Here is a 20,701-nt window from a genome sequence, read left to right as displayed (position 1 = left end):
ACAAATTTTAGGACTGTTTGTTCTATCTTTGTGAAGATTGCTGGTGTTATTTTGATAGGGAATATACTGAATATGTAGATTGCTTCGGGTAGTATTGACATTTTAACAATATTTGTTCTTCCAATCCATGAGCATGGAATATTTTTCTATTTTTTATGTCTTCTTAAATTTCTTTCATAAGCCTTCTGTACTTTTCAGTGTATAACTTTTTCACTTCTTTGGTTAGGTTTATTCCTAGGCATTTTATGGTTTTGGTACAATTGTAAAAGGGATCAATTCCTTGATTTCTCTTTATGCTGCTTCATTATTGGTGTATAGAAATGCAACTGATTTCTGTACATTGATTTTATATCCTGTGACTTTGCTGAATTCATGGATCAGTTCTAGCAGTTTTCCAGTGGAATCTTTTGGGTTTTCCAGACAGAGTATCATGTCGTGTGTGAAGAGTGAAAGTTTGAATTCCTCCTTGCCAACTTGGATGCCTTTTATTTCTTTGTGTTGTCTGATTGCTGAGGTAAGGACTTCCAACACTATGTTGAATAATAGTGGTGAGAGTGGACATCCCTATAGTGTTCCTGACGTTAGGGGGAAAGCTAAAATTAAAAAATTAAAAATTAAATAAAAAAATAAAAATAAAAATAATTTTTTTCTTTTTCTGTATCTAAGAATGAGGAAGAAAAGAAAGAAAGGAAAAAAAAAACAATTTAAGCAAAATCAGAAGCAAAAAAAACAAATAAGTGAACCAGCAAACAGAATGAAGCCCAAAGGAAGTTACATCTAGTTTCCCCCGGAACTGAAACTAGGAAGCTTTCTATAGTCCATACATGAAGCTGGTGGAGTGATTTGTGCTGGCCTTCTAGGGAATGTGCTTAGAGGGTGCACTTGGGCGAGGCTTGGTGTAATGCTTCCATTCTCCACTAGGTGGTGCTGCTTATCTCACTGGGGTGGATCAGGGTAGAGTGCCTGTGCCAGCTCTGGAGAGGTGGAAATGACTTCACCCAGCTCCCTACTCTCTGGTGCAGGAACTTCGTGCTCTCACGGATCCCTGGTCAAGTACCCCTCTTTGTCTCAGGCCTCCCCATGTCTACCTTGTCCATGTCCAAGCTGTCTGCCTGTCAGGAAGCACCCCCTCCTAAGTTTTATCTCAGATAGAGTTGTGTTTCAAAACCCCATACTTCAGAGATCCCTGAAGCTTGGACCCATGCAAACTCTCTAAGGGAGGGTCTTGCTGAGCAATAGCCAGGAGCCTGCTTTCCCCAGAAAACATCCAAGCAATTGTGCTGCAGCAGAGGTTCAGAGATTATGGCAAACCACAACACAAAGCTGGCGCCAGGTTTTACCACACTCTGGTGTCTTTGTCCTAATACCAGCAAATGTGGCTACTCTCCAGGGTCTACTGGGACCTCAGCCTGTGGGGAGGCCATATGGTCTCTACCAAATGCTCTTCAAGCAGGGGAATGGCTTCTCCCCATGTGGCACATGGACCCTTCAGACCCCGCTGCCTGCTTCTGGGGATTTGCCCTGCTTCCTCACCAGAGCACTGCCAGGCACTGGGCTCCAAAACTTGAGACTCTGCACCCCACTGTTTATAGCAACCTAGTGGTTATTTAAACCTTCTCCGTTCTTCCTGTCAGTGGTTTTGGGGAACAGATTTCTTGTTCAGTCCCCTGCGAGTATTTTCACTCTTTCTCTGTAGCCACTTTCAGGAGAGTGCTTTTCTTGCAGAATCCCGATGTACTGTACTCTCCCCCTTTCTCTTTCTCTGTCTTCTCTCCACAAAAACACCTCCCTACCCTCAATGGCTTTTCTCTCCCCCAGTTCACCTTTCCGCACTGCATACCTGCCGAGTTCTATGGCTCAAGCTATGCAAACTGTTGTGTTAATTCCCAGATCAATCTCCTAGGTATTCAAAATGGTTTGGTGCTGATTAAGCTGCACTTCAGGGATGAGACAAGCTCAGGGTCTCCATGCTGCTCTGCCATCTTAGAGCTCTTAGACTTACACAGTTTAAAGAGCACTTTGACTAAAGATTGATGAGTGGATTGGAGAAGGGGCAGAATAAAGGGCCAGACCTTAGGAAACTATTACAATAGCTTGGAAGAGGGAAATAATCATTCTTTCCATAAATAGAAAGAATCAGATGATGGGTAGCTGGACTGGTAATGGGTGAGACTATTCAAGATAAATTCAAGACACATTTATGAGGTAAAATCAGCATGAAGGGTGCTGTATTGGGTGTTGGGAGTAAGAGAAAGGGAAGATAAGGATTCACCCCAGATTTCTGGATTATGCAACTGGATAGATGGTGGTGCTATTCACAAAATAAGGAACAGTAAAGGACCAGGCTTTGAGAGGAGGTCATAGAATGACTGTGGACGTAAGTACCTTTGAAATACCTAAGAGAAGTCAAGTAAACAATTGAATATCCATGCAATGAGGTTGAAAACACATACTCTGTAAATAAGAGGTACCCTCCATTTTTTTTTTTCTATTTCCTAAGACTTGTTTAATCAGGTGCATAATCTCAATTTCAATTGTTTAGGTGATATAATCTGGAAGCCATGATCATCTGATGATGCCTAAGGTAAAAAGGAAAAACAATCATGATAGGATTTGTCCTGGTAGTCTCAAGCAAGAAAGTAATGACAGTCCAGTTTTGTTGTTGTAAAGTATGGGACCACTGGAAAAATCTTAAGTTGCAAAATGGTCACAGTGAATAAGGAATGGACATGAACGGGAGGACAGTGAACTTATTAATAAGTAGTAGGTTGAGCACAAGAGTTCACCTGGTTCCCCAGATCCCCAGATCACCTGGGGATACTCTCGTGGAGGAGAAGGAGGTGATAGGAAGGTCCCAGTGAAGAGTCTAGTTTCAAAGGCTTTAAGAGCCAGATATACAAGGAGGTACTACAAACACGTTGATTACAGCTTCTGAAAACAAAGAAAACTTGGTGGCAGGAGAGGGAGGGGATAGCAGGGGATGTGGTTAAACACTGTCTCCAAAATTATTTTATTTTAAAAACTTCCCTAAATATTACATGTAGTTTATTTTTGGATGAGATTTGAATTTTATCTATACTGGAACATTCTGCTTAAGAAAGATGTCTTTGGAAGACTGAAACAAATACACATTTGGTCTCTAGAGGATGAAAGTATGATCTCATCTAGGTGGGAATTGTGTCATGGTGTAGGTAATGGAGATTGTAAACTTTTTCACACAAGATATTTTCCATAAACCTTACTTGATATTTAAATCTTATATAGGGATCGTAGGTACACAATGAGAAATAATGATAACCATGAATTCGTTCTCTTCCACCCACCTAATTCTTCACCATCTATCCCTCTTTATCACTACACCAAAACAGTGAATACATACATTCTACCACTACTTCCTCACGTTATTTTTGAGTCACCGTTTACTATAATTAGTCGTTATCAACAAAGGATACTATTTTGGATCCATGTACTTATTATTATGGTCACTTTATTTTTTCAAAGTTCATTTTTGAGAGACAGAGAGAGACAGAGTATGAGTAGGGCTGACAAGCTGTCATCACAGAGCCCGTCGTGGTGCTCTAACCCACAAACCATGGGCCAAAGTCTAACGCTTAACCGACTGAGCCACCCAGGCACCCCTACAATGGTCACTTTAAATGAATGGATGACTATTTTGACTCAGTATGTCTTCACCATATCTTGAAAAATTAAATGAAAAACCTCAATGTGAGAAACCATGTGTTTCTCATGATATGCCTAGTCTGGCTGGAGTCACAGGAACAGATACACAAATATAGATGTGCTGTTGCTCATTTAATCATTCAGTATTTCCTGATTGTTCTGTTCTTGGTGCTAAACAGTTTGGAAGGGGAAGGGGGTGTGAGGAGGATGAATTTACAGTCTCCTACTGATTCCTGTCTCAAGTTCAGAAGGGAAAAAAAGATATATACAGAAAACACTTTTTTTTTACAATTTTTATTTTATTTATTTTGAGAGAGAGCACACAAGTGGGGGAGGGGAAGAACAAGGAGAGAGAGAGAATCCCAAGCAGGCTCCCCACTGTCAGCATAGAGCCCAAACCTGGGCTTGAACTTATGAACCACGAGATCATGACCTGAGCCAAAATCAAGAGTTGGATGCTTAATTGACTGAGTCACCCAGGTGCCCCCAGAAAATACTTTTTTTTAATGTTTATTTATTTTTGAGAGAGAGAGAGAAAGAGAGCATGAGCAGAGGAGGGGCAGAGAGAGAGAGAGGCAGACAGAGGATCGAAAGCAGGTGCCACACTGACAGCAGTGAGCCCAATCTGTGAGAACATGACCTGAGCCTAAGTCAGACACTTAACTGACTGGGCCACCCAGGCACCACCAGTAAATATGTTTAACCAATGTATGCTAAATTAAAAATGAGTATAAGCAAAATACATATACAAAGTTATAGGAATTCTTTGATGTGGTCATGCTAACTGTGGAGTATGAATACAGAGTCTGCAGGAAAGCTTGGTGGATAAGTGGAGTGGTGAAGGAGGCATTACAAACAAGAATGAGAAGATAAACAAAGGAAGTGTGATGGGAACTGGGAGGATGAACAGAGACAACAAGAAGTAGGTCAGATTTCGTTCTGCTAATTCTCATTCTCATCTCTAGGTCTCTGTACATGGTGCCCATTTACCTTCATGTTACCAAACCTGGTAGCTTATACCTCTCTTGGACATAATTCTGGGGAGCCACTCCTAACCCTAGACTAGATTGTGTCTTTCTTTTGTCCCATACTTCCCTGGTCATAACATTCATCACTCTATACTAATTGCCTATCCAACTGTTGCTTGGTGTCCCCTGCTAGGCCACAATGGCTTAAGGGCAATGGCTTACAGCTCTGCAGTAGGCCGAATAATTACAAGAGATGCCCATGTCCTACTCCCTGGAATCTATCAATGTATTATCTTATATAGTAAAAGGGACTTTGTAGACGTAATTAAGTTAAGGACCTTAAGATTAGGAGATGATCCTGCAATGTCTGGATGAGCCCAATGTAAGCACAAGAGTAGTTATAACAGGTTTATAGGAAGATTAGAGCCAGAGAGAGGACATAATAACGGAAGCGGAGGTCAAAAACAGGGAAGATACTGGCTTTGAAGATGGAGGAAGAGGCCATGAATGAAAGAATGCAGGTGACCTTGGAAGCTGTAAAACCAAAGGAAACAGATGTTCCCCTACAGCCTCCAGAAGGAACATAGGCCTGCTGATGCCTTGATTGTAGCCCAGTAGAATTTTGGGCTCAGTTGATTTTGGACTTCTGACCTCCCAAACTAAAATAATAAATTTCTGTGGTTTTAACCTACCAAATTGATGGTAATTTCTTACAGAAGCATTGTGAAACTAATACAGACTCCACTTCCTCCCAACATGGAGCCCAAGAACTTGCTCAAAATACACATTCACTTAATAAAATTATTACATGAAAAAAGTCGGGGCTCCTAGGTGGCTCAGTCGGTTAAGTGTCTGACCTCGGCCCAGGTCATGATCTCATGGTTTGTGGGTTTGAGCCCCGCATCAGGCTCTGTGCTGACAGCTCAATGCCTAGAACCTACTTCAGATTTTGTCTCCCTCTCTCTCAAAAATAAACATTAAAAAAAGAAAGAAAAAATGCCATCCTGCAATATGGAGATTGTAAGCCAAAGATAGTAGTGATAGAGGTGTGAGTGTTATCATAAGGAACCTTGAATGATCCAGAGATGAACTCTAACATGAGCTGGGGCCAGTAGCAATGCAGCGAGAGTGACTATTTTTCTTGAAGAGCATGAAGAAAGAGGTGAAAATGAGTAGAAACTTGCTGCCACAAAAGGCTAGAATGTTCCTGGAATGATCTAGAAAGTAACTGAGAGACGTTACAGGCCAAATATTGTAGTTGTTCCAGGGGTTCCAGGAGGAGTAGAGTTTTGACTTGGAGTTCAGCTGTCCCTCAGTGCTCAAAACGGCAAGGTATGGGGATAAACTAGTCAAAGATAGGAATGACACACTGGCTCTTACTCATTTGACATGAAGTGACTTCAAACATTAACTGATTCCAATCGAATTTTTTTACCTCATTTTTCAGAGGACTGGGGTAATAACATTCTTCATTTCTTGCTACAGCATCATAATTGGTTTTCATAAGATTTTTCTTGTATTATTTATTTTCATTTTTCCCCAAATATTCTAATATATCTGATATTAGCCCTTTTATTTGTATGGGTTCTTATAAAACATGTATGGTTGTTTTCTCTGCATATATTTTTAATATAATGTTAGGCTATAAATCTTTGGTTGTGTCTTAATTTTTTAAAAAATCTATCGCACTTATAACATTTACCCATATTGCTATGTGTACATCTATTCCATTGCTTCTAAACACTGTGTAGTGCTTCTTGGTTATGCCTATTACATTGTGCCTATTTATTTCTCCAGGGATGAATATCAAGATCATCCAGATTGCTTCCAAATCTTTATAAACAATGCTACAATAAATATCCCCATATATTTCCCCTTATAGGTCCATGTAAAAATTTCATGTATACTCACGAAATGACTTGCTGAATCATAAGGCACATATATACAGACGTTTGATTAAAAGCCAGCAAATTTCTTCCCTGAATATCTATCTGCACCAGCTCTCACTTCTATCAGGAATCTGCCAGTGTCCCTATACCTCCAAAGGACAGGGGTGGGCCCAAGGAGTAAAGGGCTAAGGTGTGCAAGGGCATGGGAGCCACTGGGGCTTCCCTCAGCCAGACCTGATCATATAATCATATCCCTAAAGCTAAGATCTTCCTGGCTGGATGGAAGTGTTCTCTCTCCAAAGGGAGCCAATGACGACTTTTCACAAAAAGATGCTTTCACTCTCCGTCCCTCCTGCATTGCTGCATTCCTGCATTTATAGCTTCTGCCTTCACTCCCTCCTTCATGTGTGAGGAGAAGACCCCTAGGCTCCCAAGTACAGGCTGGAGGGAGGACTGAGGCAACAAAGTTCCAAAGAGAGCTCTGCCCACACTGGTCCTGGCTTCCCTTCCGGTGACATTTCTGTTCTGGTGAGCAGCCTGGGGTAGTGCTTCGTTTCAGAAGCATCATCCATGGAGGCAAAGTCCAATCTCCAGCACTGAAAGCAAGGCTGGGTCCCTCTCATGCAGTGAGAGAAGGGAAGAGCCAGAGCCCAGTAGCCAGGCATCCATTTATTCCTGCTCCATACTGGGAAGGCTAGAACATTGCTTACTATATCCTGGCGCCCTTCTAAGCTGCAGGCTGCTCTTCCAGATGTGCCCTGGCAAGAGCTCAATCAGATGGCATCCACCCGGCAAGACCAAAGCTCCAAGCCAGGGAGCCCGGATGTTGAGGATCTGCCACAGTGAGATTCACGAAGACCAGGAGACAACTCCTTGGCAACTCATGCAGAATCGTCAACCTGAGCTTCCATCAGTGCTGATGACCACCTCCGCCCACCTTATGACAAGGAGAGCATTGCAGGACTCGGAGATATGGAGAGGAAACTATGAGGTCATTCATGGGTGAATTCCTGGACTGAATTCAGCCCTGAGTGCCTGAAAAATGCAGAAGCTGAAGGAAATGGTTTGGCAGGCTCAAAGCCTCTTGAGCTCTCCTGTCTTAGAGGGGGGTGTTGGAAGCACCTTGGGAAGGCCCTTCTGACACAACCTCCACACTGAAATCATGTTCTTCGCTGAGTAAGAACGGAGGCAGGCAGACATTGACTCCTCTGGATAGAACTCCCCAGAGTGGGCAGGTGAAGCCAAATCAGAAGACACCTTCTCCACCTCTTCCCTCCTCTGTGCCAGCTCAGTGATACCAGCCGGCATTTGTACCTTCACTGTAGCATGAGGTCGCTTTTCACGTGATTAAACGAGGCCCAGAAAGTGTCCCTGGTCTAAGCTCTTGCTAGGAGCTGAGCCAGCATTTGAAACCTCAACTCTTTGACCCTGGAAATTGCTCTCTTAACAAACATTTTACTACCACTCTCCTACATGCCTTTATATAGATCAATTTCTCACCCTAAATCACTATAATTTATTCATAGTAGTCTGTGAGCTCGAGGGCAAGAATTGTCTTATCATCCCTCCCATCTCACACGGTATCAAGTACAATGTAGCAGCAAACATGTACAATACACTTACTCTGTGCCAGACGCTACTTCCAGAACTTCATGAAAATTAAGTCACTGAGTCCTCTCAGCAACTCTATGATGGTAACACTGTAATTTGCCTCATTTTATGGAGGAGGAAACTGAGACACACAAAAGCTAATCAACATGCCCAGGGTCACATAGCTAATAAGTGGGGGCCCCAGGCAGGCTGGGTCCAGAGTCTGGACTTTTAATTCCTATATTACTCTGCCTTTGAAATCAATAAATGGCTGTAGGTTTTAAACCCTTTCGGCTCAGCAATATTTCTCAGCTTTGCTTCCACAAAGCAGGAACCCTATCTAGGGTACATATAGCCAAGGCATAAGCCTGGTTCAGAGTGTTCAGACCAGAAAACAAAACCTGAGCCTCACACTCTGTGCCTCTTCCCCATCTCCACCAACAAATCAGCATTATTTTTGTCATCAACTCCCAGGTTCTTGCCATGAGGGTTTAATATTATCACTTGCATTTCTATAAGACTGAAGATTACTTCAATTACTGGGAATATCATTTGTCTATTTCCTAGGTGCCATAGAGCTAAGCTAACACTTCTGTTAATATTGTTATATTATTACAATATAATATAATATGTTAATATTTTTATTATAAATCTGGTCATGTAAGACAGAAAGTCCCAAAGTGCATTATCCGAAACACTGGTTCTGCAGACTATAATAGATTATTTACATAAGGGATTCTGTGATCCAATAAGTTGAGAAACCCTGAGTTAAAAAGCAAGGGCAGATTTCTTCCTGCAGGACTTTTCAGAGCCTCTAGCATGTCTTAAGCATGGACTGTGACTCTTCTGGCCTGTCCTATAGAAGACAGCTTTCAGAAACTGACCAGAAAGAAATGAGCACACTCTAAATGGGTTAGAAATAAGATTTGCAATTACAGTCTCATGCAGCATAAAAGGAGAAATCATGTTATACATGAATAGAAGACATTGTTTACCGCACATTCATAAACAGGATTTATCCTGAATCTTGGAACACAATCAGCACATACAGTGAATGATCAATATTCAAGTTAACACTTGAAGGGACAAAAGCAGACATACTGAGTAGCTGAGAAGAAAAGATACCACTTAGGACTGAATCGGGCAAAAAGTTAAAGACATAAGATTTCACATGTAAATTCTCTGGTCTGAGATTGATACACAGAAATTTATCTGCTGGCACAAGCATATCATTTGTCCAAATCTCAGATCACATGAGTACTACAGAGTGTGTGCATGATAGTTTGGTGATAAATCCTGGTTGCTACAATTCTTACCCACAGGGTTACCTCACCTCTACATCTTCAATATATTTCAACTCATAACAAAATTAACTTTGAAAAAAAACCACAATGATATTACCCTTTTACAAAATCTTTTAATGGTTCCTCACTGCATTTTGTCTAAAATCCAAACTTCTTGGCTTGACAATTCCAGACCTTTCATCTGGTGACCTGAACTTTTTCTACCTTGCAAGGACTCCAGTTGGATGCTGCTCTCCCACTGAACCCCTCTAACCAGTCATACCAAACTGCTTGCACCAGATCACAGTGCTTCGTGATATGTCTACTCTTTGTCACAAGTGGACTTTGTACCTAGACAACTCCAGTCCCTTCCCGCTAAGAATCAGTTCTAACATTCTATTCCAGGGAGACTTTCTTGACCATCTTATCAATTCTCATTGGCTACCTGGGTAAGCTTATCATCCCACCCGTCTAATTCAACCTCCCTGTCCATAAAAGCTAGCATGGCAGACTGCATGGCACACAGCAAGGAGTAATACAAGTATAATTAGAGTGTCCTTACAAATGGGGTGGGAACAGGGCTTCCAAGTATGGCTTCAATTCATGCCCCACCCCCTTGCCTACTGCATGAGCAAGAAATCTAGTCTTTCTCTATGAAGCACTCCTTTCTTCTATTTATCCCAGAATCTCCATCTCAAAAAAGGCTAATTTCTTTGGTCTCAGTACAGGACCCACAGCTCAGTGGTGCCCCCTTGTGTCTGGCACATCCCACAATAGCTAGAAAATTGAGTACTTGGAAAAGAGCCATCAGCTAATTGTTGTGGGCTGCCTATCTCAAGTGAAGCAATGATTTTGAGGCCAGATCTCCTGTTCTTTGCCCTGATACTCGGGCAACTCCTTTCCAAGAATGTAAATGTTCTTCAAAGTATGAGAAAAAAAAATGTCGGCCCCCCCCCCCCCCCCCCGTAAAACTGTCATGTCCGATCCACGCCAAAAGTGACGCAGGATTCCAGTATCACAATTCTGAAACAGGTTTCTCTCTCCATTTTCCGCAGGACATAAATTTGCCCTAAGAAGATAGACAGGGAGAGGGAAGAACCTGAGCCACCATTTGTCAAAGACATCGACTTACTCTTCCCCTTTCCCTTTTCAGTGGATTCAGTGCAGGAGCCAGTTAGCTTGCACCATCTCTCTTCTCTCCAGTGGAGATGTTACAATGGAAGCCTCGGGGCACTGTCTGCCCTGGGAATTTGGTCAGAATTAACCCAGGCTACCTACCTCAAGCAATTCCAGAAACCTTCCAGATAAGAATGAAAATTTAGGGGATGCCTGAGTAGGTCGGTCAGTTAAGTGTCCAACTCTTGATTTCAGCTCAGGTCACTATCTCATGGAGCCCCGCATGGGGCTATGTGCTAAAGGTGCAGAGCCTGAGTGGGATTCTCTCCCTCACTCTCTCTCCTGTCCCTACCCCACACACATGTGCATGCTCTATCTCAAAATAAATAAATAAACATTTAAAAACCAAAAAAGAATAAAGATTTAGGATCTCCATCCTTTCTCCATGGGACCCCTTATATAAACGGCTCTACATTTTTTTTTAATTTTTTAAAATTTATTTGAGAGAGAGAGAGAGTAGGGGAGGGCAGAGAGAGAGGGAGAGAGAGAATCCCAAGCAGGCGCTTCACTGTAAGCTCAAAGCCCAATGCGGGGCTCGAACTCACAAACCTTGAGCTCATGACCTGGGGCAAAATCAAGAGTCGGAGGCTTAACGAACTGAGCCACCCAGGCACCCCAGCTCCACATTTCTTAAACAATCTTCACTCCATAACAGTAGGTTTTCACTCTCAGGCACAAATATATATTTTTTAAATGAGGGGAAAATCCAACAGATCCAAGCAGCAAGCCACACAGAAAGAAAAAAACAAAAGGCGGGGGGGGGGGGGGAGCAGGGCGGGGGACAGAATGACAGAAAGTACATCAGGAAAAAAAACTGTCCTCCTCTCACATACCTGCTGCTTCCTAGAAAAGGTTTCTTTGTCCCACAACCCAATTTTCCCACGAGTATGAAAGGATGATCCAGGTTTCCACGCTTTGAGCCCAGCCAGTGCTTGTAGAGTCAAGCCTAAGGTATTCCCACTGGGTTCCAACATCCCTTTATTGTTTCACTTTAAAACCTCATTGACATATCTATTTCTTATTAATCAGCTTTAACATATTTTACAAATTGTCCTGCTAGCACAATCCCCAATCCTCTGGATTTATAGAACTCACCTCACTTACTAAATATCACATTTGGCAGAACATGTGTCATTTTCTATAAATATTGAAAAATCAATAATTGCTGCCAGAAAACCTGTATTTGTTCAAATCCCGGGTGAGATAAATGATGAATAGAAATACCATTCTCTTTTAAAATTCAGAAATAAGACAGATCGGATTGTTTATTCTTTTGATGCTTCTACAATGTGCCTGGTTTCAATAATCACAGGCAGCAGCCTGCCTCCCTTATTCTTCCTTCCACTGAATTTTTATTATTTTACATCTATCTCTAAATGAACAGTTAGATTTAGCACGCCATCCTCATCATGCAGTGATAAGAAACACAGGGCTACACTAGGAGCAGATACACTTAGCCAGCTGAGAATGGGAAGGAGAATGGAATTAAGTACATGCAAATTGTCCCAAAGTGATGGACAAGCAGTACAAAATTTTAAATTCTGTCTCTGTTGTCTGTCTCTGTCTCTCTCTATATATAATATATAGTTTGTATATTATATTAAATATAAAACATCATAAATAAATTTATAGATTTAATATAATGTGTAGATTTAATATATATTCTAAATATATTTAATATAAATATGATACATATCTATATATTTAATATGTTAATTTGTCACATGAAATATATAAATATGATATATATTAAATATATATTTTTAGTTACATACATTCATTAAATACTGTCAAGATGTATATTAAGTATTAGAAAAGTTTACTCTTTAAATATTTCAGAAAGAAAAATGAGACAAAAAGGTGTGATATATACATACACACTAGGGAATATTATTCAGCCATGAGAAAGAAGGAAATTCTACCATTTGCAATAACATGGATAGACCTTAAGGGCATCATGCTAAATGAAATATGCCACACAGGCAAATACAAATGGTATCATTTATATGGGTAATTAAAAAAAAGGCAAAGTCCTAGAAATAGAGGGTAGAAAAGTGGTTGCCAGGGGCTAGGACGGTTGGGGAGAAGTTGATAAAAAAGTACAAACTTTGAGCTATAAGATGAATAAGGCTCAGGATCTCATGTAAAACATGAGAGTTGATAACACTGTATTGTATTTGCTCACTTATTGGTATAAATGAGGCAATGAATGTTAACTAGATGAGGACAATCTGTTCTACAACGTACAGGTATATGTATACTTTAAATATTTTACAAGTTCATATGTCAATTATATTTCAATAAAGCTGAAATTTTAAAAAAAGAGAATGAGAAAAAATACAAGGTGAAATATATTTCTCAGTTTTCACAATGGGTTGTCTTGCATACTACCTGGTAAACAAGCCACTCTGAATCCACTAGTTTCAACTTTTTTCTGGAAGAGGCCAGCAAACTTTCCATAAATAGCCAGAGAGTAAACATTTTAAGCTTTGTTGCCCATGTGGTCTCTGTCACAGCTTATCAACAATGCCACTGTAGCATAAAAGCAGCCATGCACAATACAAGAATGAGGAAGCATGGTTGTAGTCCAATAAAACTCCACTTGCAAAAATTGACAGCAGGCTAGATATGGCCCTACCTACTGGCCGGCTGTAATTCGCTGATCCTTGGCTTAGAATATGATGAAGAGATGCTCAAGGAAATAGTGTGGAGGCAAGCCCATGAAAACTACTGAAAAAAAGTCATTAAAGCTGCCATTTTCTTCTGTCTTTATTCCCCCCAAAACTTTCTTCCCCCATAGCTCTAGACCTGTTGCCCCTGATTTAGAACCTGGATCTGAAAAGAAGAGAATAAAACCAACACATATTGATACAAATGGCATAAAGAGGATCCTCACATCATTTCAGTACCCAGGATCCAGCTATTCCTGAAACCAGAAAAACCCTTGATATACTTCCTATAGGAACCCAAAGGGAGATACCTTCCCATTCTTTCTTAGGTTCTCAGCTGGGTCTCTAGAAGAGAAGACAGATTAACAAGAGAAAAGCATACAAATGTATTTAATGTAAGTTTTACATAACAGAAGAGCCTTCATAAGGAAATGAAGACCTAAAGAACCCTTTCAATCTGAGTGTTTTTATACTAGGTTTGATGAAGAGTAGAGAGGCATGGAAAAAATGCGATAGGACAAAGGAGTACAAGCTAAAAGTAGTAAATTGGGGATAACTTACCAAAACCTGTTCATTCAAATTCCTTTTAGCATCCCTGCATCTTTGGCAATCGGATGCTGCTGTCCTCCATATACAGGGATGACACCTCCCATATGAGGGTCTTATGACCTGCTTCAAGGAAATGTCAGGAAGTCCTTCCTATACCTACTGTTTCTCAAATTCCTCCAGCCTAAAATAGCCAATATGCCATTGTGCCCCAGTTTGGGATAGCACATCCCAAACCCTATCAAGTTCCTAAATTCCCTTTTAGTTTTTGGTAGTTTGGGTTGGATTTTTTGTCACTTGCCACTAATAGTGAGTAATTTAACATGACTGATGCATTATTTCATTTAATCCTAAAACAACTCTGTAAAAGAAATTCTTTCTGATTTTATAAGTGAGGGACCTGAGGTGCAGAGAAGCAACTTGCCCGAGTGCACACTTCTAGGAAGTAGTAAGGCCAGGTTCCGTGCCCCGATGGGGCTGCTGACCCCTGCACTGCAGGAAGTCCAGCTTGATAGTCCAGCACTATCAAGTCCCTGTGATACTTGACAGTCTGTCCTGCAAGCTCATGAATCTGATGGAGCCCTCACAAAAGAGTAAGCACACAGAATCAGTTCCAGAAGCCACCATTGTGTCACTGAGTTCAATTCCTATTTAACTAAGAGAAAATGGGTATCGACCATAGTTGGCTTGATTGCAAATGTCAGGCTCTTTGAATTATTAGAAACAGCAATGAAAAATTGATTACATTTAAAACATCCTGTGAAAAGTTTTACAATTGCACATTAAGAAACGGTGTTAAGCAAATAAGAACTAATTGTTCTCAGCTGCACTGGTAATAGCCCTATCTGCCTTCCCATTACAATGCATATTCATTTTATTGGAACAGGAAAAGTAAATAAAAATAAAAAGTCCCAGATCTCATTCATATTCAATCAGTGTAATTCTGAGCCTAAGGTTGTCCTCCTAATGGACGTTAGCAATGCAACAACTAATGCTTTCTCCCATCAGTTCAAACTGGTCTGGAAACCTCTATGAGTCCATATACATTGCTGAGACCCCCCCCCCAAAAAAAAAATTCACAGGGAAAGAATAACACAGGCCATGTAATAGATGTGTATCCAAATGTTTGTGTGACTATTTTTGAGGTAATTAAGTTATATTAAGGGTCCTTAGGGAATTCACTTGAAAAACAAACGAAAAATGTCAAAGTAAACATGCTTTCTGCCTTCACATGTGTCCAGCGTGTGGCATACGTTGGCCGCACTTTGACCTAGAGCACCACTTAGAACTCTGAGGTGAGCTAACCCCACTGGCTTCACTGCCTCTTAACTTCATAAGGAGTCAAAACAGAATGCTCTGGCCCACTCCCCAATTCCACTCTTCTCCTCTTCCTATGGTTCCTTTCCTCCTGGAGTAGCCAAAATATGCCAGGTTTATGTGGCAGTAACCATACCAAAATGTTCAGTAGCTTAAAACCACAAAGGTTTTATTTCTTATCCAGGCAAAATTGCCCATTATGGGGTCCACAGGTAGGAGCCCCTATGTGTCTTTTCTATGTGTCTTGGAATTTCACAGTTCTTGCACTGAAAGTACCAGCAAACTTGAGCCAGTGGTCATCCTATCCACACGACAGCTCTGTGGCCTATGGTACCACATCACCACGCAGTATACGCTTAGTTAGACTTTGACCTTGAGGTAACCCCATCTACAATGGATATGATGGCCATACTCTAAATTTGATGCTTGCTCCAATGCCAAGTTTTAATTGTTCTTTACCATTCCAGAGTTTTCGGAATTATGTCTTTTTCTGTTTGGAATTGAGGGGTGGCTTCCTCTTCCAACTGTGAAGTATTTTTTTGTATGTATTTTATTTCCTTTCATTCCTGATTGTATGTCTGCCTTTTTTTCCCCCAAATATATCCAACTGCAACTAACACCTGATACTAATGGTTTGTTCTCTGAGCTTTTGCCCTGGACTATACATTCATACATACATGGTCTGCCTCCCATAGGTTATGCTAAGGTAACAAAGCAAATAAAAATTTCTGTGGCTTAAAAAACCACAAAGGTTCAGTCCCTGTTCCTAATTCATGTCTATCATAGATTAGCAGCAGGGTCTTGATCCAGGACCCTAGGCTGATATAGACTTTACTATTTTAAATGTTGGTGGTTGCCGTGACAGAGGAAAGTGGATATGGTAAATCCTGACCTAGCTCTTAAAGCTTCTGTGTAGAAGTAACACATATCATTTCTGCTCACTTGTCACATTGGTCCAATAAAGCCACAGGGCCACCATTGATCAAAGGATGAAGAAAAATGCAATCGTGCCATGTGCCCTGAAGAAGAGACAACTATATTTGTGGTCAGTCCTAGTGACTACCAACTCTATACAAGCTCCACCCCAAATACAACTTCCATTCTGACATTCTGAATGTACCCTCTAAAACTCTTTCTCAGTCATTATAAATGTATCTAATCCAAGAGTATTCTCTCTACCTCCTGCCTTAACTAAAATCTGTCTCCCTCTTAGATAACCATTCCCCCATCCCCTACCCCATAACCCTCTCCAAATTTCTCCTTTTCTCTTCTTCCTTTCTCTCTCATCCACAAAGTCACCTACTTCTCTTGTAGGAGAAAGCATTTAGTGTCATGATACCCTATGTCCAGGCCATTAGTCTTCCATCTTGTGTAAAAAAAAAAAAAACACCTTTCTTTGAGGTTCTCACATATGACTATATCCCTTCTATCCCTCCACATGACTACTATCTATGCCCAGCTTCTCTGTTATTGACCCTCTTAACTCTGATGATCTTCACTTATTTTCTTCCACCACTCATTCCACAGCCATACTCTTAGTTCATATATTCATCTGGAACCTGTCTTAAGTTTGAGTATCCTACCTTCTTGCACCAACCTCCTGCCTTTCACCTCCTGTTTGAACATAAGAGTATTGTAGCTCTCAGTTCCTTTCTCCAGTCAGCTAGTAGAGTAATTCAAATGAAAAATTGACTGTTTCACTCCTCAACAGCATACTGCTTAAACCCCTTCACAGGCTCCCATAGCATAAGGGTTTTCAAACTTGGCTACATACTAGAGTCAGTTGAGGAGATTCTTAAAAATCCCAATACCAGACCACATCCCAAATAAGTTAAATCAGAACTATTTGGGGTGCCAAGAGTGAGTGGTTTTTTTAAAGCTCTCAAGTGATCCCAATGTGCAGCCAAGGTTGAGAACCCACTGAGTTAGAAGATAAAGTCCAACCATGAAAGGTAAATTACTTAAACAATTGGCAGGGTTCTTTTCCAAACACGTTTTTCCAACCACCTGCATCAGAGTAATCAACGGTGCTTATTTTTCTGGGCTCCACCCCAAGATATTGAGTTATGGTGACTCTAGCTACATTCCCAGAGTCTAATTTTCAATAACTCTCCAGGTGATTCTAATGCATGCTAAAAATTGAGAATCACTTCCTGACATGCACATTAACTTAGTCACACTGAACTTTTGATATGTCCCTATGAATACAGCTTATGCTAAGTGAAGGCCATTAGATAGAATTATGAAATATAACATATAACCACATCTTCTGCATTATCAAATTGTGAAAAGCCTGAGACTAGTAAAGAGAAACAAAGACACCATAACAGATCCGGAAGACCAAAGGAAAGACATCTGTAGAGCCATCCCAGATTCTGATGTCTCCTAGTCAGGTCCAGTTTATCCTTCCATTAACTCCCTTTCCCCCATAAAGGTCAATGTTAATCTATTCCATGAATCACAGATCATCTAATGAACACATTCCCCATTTTTAGTGCTTTTCCAGCAGTTTCCCTCTCCTACCCAAAATAAATAAATATTTGTTGAATGAATCATTCAGTATTAGTGCCAAAAATTTTCAGTTAAGGGTGAAAGAATTTCTGGGTACCTCTCTGCCACTAAGAAAGTCATTGTAATGATGTCATATTGCTCAACTTTAGGTACAGATCTAAAGTCTCCCTGTCAAAACATTTTGGTAGTCTTTCCTCTCTCAAAATACAGAACTCCCTTCCACATGTCAACCAAACACTAAGGACATCACAATTCTGCTTCATCTAAGCCAAATCCCTTCTTCTTACCCAACGGTGTCTAGAAGCCAGCTCACAAGAACAACTTGTTAAATATTCAGGAATTTTGGGAACTGGTTTTCAAAACTTAAGTTTGAAATCAGCCATGATGGGAGCATTTATACCACAGAAATCGGCAAATGCTACAAATAAGAGCTAGTTTGTTTTGGTTTGTTTTATTGGTAGGGCCAGTTTACCAGTAAACCACTACCCTCACATAAATTTCTTATTTATATAGACATTTCAAGTTTACAAACTTTTTCAAGTCCATTATTACACTTGAATTCCCATGATAACACTATGAAGAAAATACCGTGTTCCTCATTTTGTATAAAGAAAGCTGAAGCTTACCACAGTTAAATAACTTGTCTATTGTCACTGAGATTCAAAAAGAAAAAAGATCTGTCTTTTATTTTATGCCGCCTTCCAAAGCAGTACTTTATCGAATCAGGTTAATAACTTGTAAACCTAAAGCAAAAGCTATAAATTCTCTGTGTGATCATTCATTCCTATCTTTGGTTCATCAACAAACATTTATTAACTGACTACTAGTGTGTCAGACTCTGTGACAGATACCGAGATTACAAAGATAAATAAGACACAGTTCCTGTCCTCAAGGACCTGCCCATCTATTGGGAAGGAAAGACATCTTAACATATAAATCACAATAAAGTGTGGGCCCTGGGCCCACATGTATTCACTGTGGCTGGGAAGAAGGCAGATGTCTGCCCCTCAAATGCACTCTTGACAGTAATGAAGTTTATTACATTTTAGGACAACCAGAAATAGCACTTCAAAACCCTATGGCCTCACTCCTCCCAAAACATGTAGCAGATGACATGACAATTCTACAAAACATAACACTACCTATGTATGTCCAAAGATCAGTGACAGGAAGAAAATACCCATTTTTGCCTCTCAGATATACATCCAGGCAATGCAAACATATTATCATTGGTTTCCTTACATCTGCCAAGAGGCAATATGTCAAATAAATAATTTAGACCAGCTGAGGCACCACAAGAAAACAAAGCCATCAGTCATCTGGGCTGCATTATTGATTGCCAATAACAAGATACTTGCTAAGACAAATGACTCAGCTATTATACTACTGAGGCTTTAGCCTGTCTCAACTACATAAATCATATTGAACTGTTTGTTGTTTCAAGATGTGCAAACATATCTATAATCATTTTTGCCCCCCATTTTTGCAGTATATCTTAGGTGGCTCCTCATATGCAGAAGGTAGATTCATTATTCCCTCAACTTACACAATTTTTCTTTCTCTGGGTACATGTTACCAAATGCCTGTTGCATCTATTTAATGGAGAACTATGCTTGTTTATACTTATTCCTAGAAGACCTAGATATTTGGCTAGAGATAAATGAGAAAAAGTAAATTGTAATTAATTCATTAATCAAATTAATTCATTTCAGGTAAATAAAGGTGTGACAGAATGAATGCGCAGCAGCTGGAGTCAGAAGCCCTCGGTTCCAGGATGGCCTACTGGTTATGTGACCTAGGATACCTATTTCTTATCCAAGTCTTGGTTTCCTTTACAAAATTGGAATAACACTACTTGACCTGCCTATCACATGATCATGAGAATGAAAATTTGAAAACTGTAAAGCACTCTATATAGATGAGGAAACTGTTTCAACATAAACCTGTCCTTTTATGAACTATCAAGTGTGGGTGGATCTGTTTGGCATTCCAAGCAGAAACAGATGGAACTGTCAAATTAGAATAATTCCGAGGTTGGGGTGATTTACCAAGAGACCAATTACAAAATGTAGGTGGGATAGAGAAACCACAAGAGACAGTGCAGGAACTTGAGACTAGCAGCATCATGACAATGATTTCTTCTAAGCCTGAAAGGATGTCAGATGGGAGAGATTACCTAAAGAACCTAGAATTACAAAGACCGGGTTACCTTGAAAAGAGCAAAGATCTTTCACAGACACAGCCAGCCCCAGGGCACCTCAGAGTTAACTCACACAGGCTTCTAGGGCAAAGAGCAAGGTAGGAAAGGGAGGAGAGTATATCATGAGGGACAAAGGCAGAGATCCTGCCGAGTGGGGAACAATCTGTTACAATTATTCTACCACTCTGGACATCAACCACAAAGCCATGTTCTCCTTTTACTCTCCAAAGCGTTCAGTTTTGAAATCATATCAACTTTGTCTCTCTCATTTCCATCACATCTGTCTCCTAATATCTATGTCTATTGCCTTTGTCCATATCTATATTAGGCAGGAATCTTTGATTACAAATGGCAGAGACCAGCTCAAATTGGCTGAAACAATAAAAGAAACTTACTGGCTCATCAATGAAACCTCCAGAAAAATTATGTCTTCAGCCATGGTTGGATTCATGAGTTGCATCATTTCATTATGATTAAGTCTTTCTTTCTCTCCTGTGTCATCTTCTTTCCCAGGCTGTGCTTTATGCTATTGGCTTCCACACTGGGTAGGCTCTCTTCCTATGGGGAATTCAAGTACCTTAAGGTTACTATGTTTCTGGACGCAGAATCACAAAAGCCAAACGAGTCTTGGTGTCCCATACCTGTTTACATTCATATTCATGTTCAACACCATCGGAGATTATATAGGGATTTGTAGCCAGATTTCTAGCTAAGAATTAGTACTGTATTTCCCTGGAATTCCCTCCCTGCCCACCTTCTTTAAGGAAGTGAGTGACAATAGCACTGAAAGGTGCAACAATCATTATAGATAGTGAAGTAGATTATACATTAATGAATTCTGGCTCTTAAACTCCATTTCACCTTTGACCCA

The 20,701-nt window shown here is 40.4% G+C and overlaps 1 long non-coding RNA gene across 2 annotated transcripts in view; it reads right to left on the bottom strand.

The window, feature by feature from the left end:
• Positions 1 to 20,701, bottom strand: part of LOC121043527 (uncharacterized) — a 267,275-nt gene that overhangs the window by 121,163 nt on the left and 125,411 nt on the right. The window contains exons 2-3 of one of the 2 annotated variants that reach the window (XR_005796881.1): positions 20,226 to 20,388; positions 2,434 to 2,579 (exon numbers count right to left, since the gene is read on the bottom strand). This is a non-coding gene — a long non-coding RNA (uncharacterized LOC121043527). Of the gene's footprint in view, positions 1 to 2,433; positions 2,580 to 20,225; positions 20,389 to 20,701 lie in introns of those variants that run through there. The other variant, XR_005796882.1, reaches the window with a different exon arrangement.

The sequence above is a fragment of the Herpailurus yagouaroundi genome, unplaced genomic scaffold (assembly GCF_014898765.1).
Source record: "Herpailurus yagouaroundi ecotype Mexico unplaced genomic scaffold, PumYag 187, whole genome shotgun sequence".
Taxonomy (NCBI): Eukaryota; Metazoa; Chordata; class Mammalia; order Carnivora; family Felidae; genus Herpailurus; species Herpailurus yagouaroundi.
This window is presented reverse-complemented; position numbering and strand designations above follow the sequence as displayed.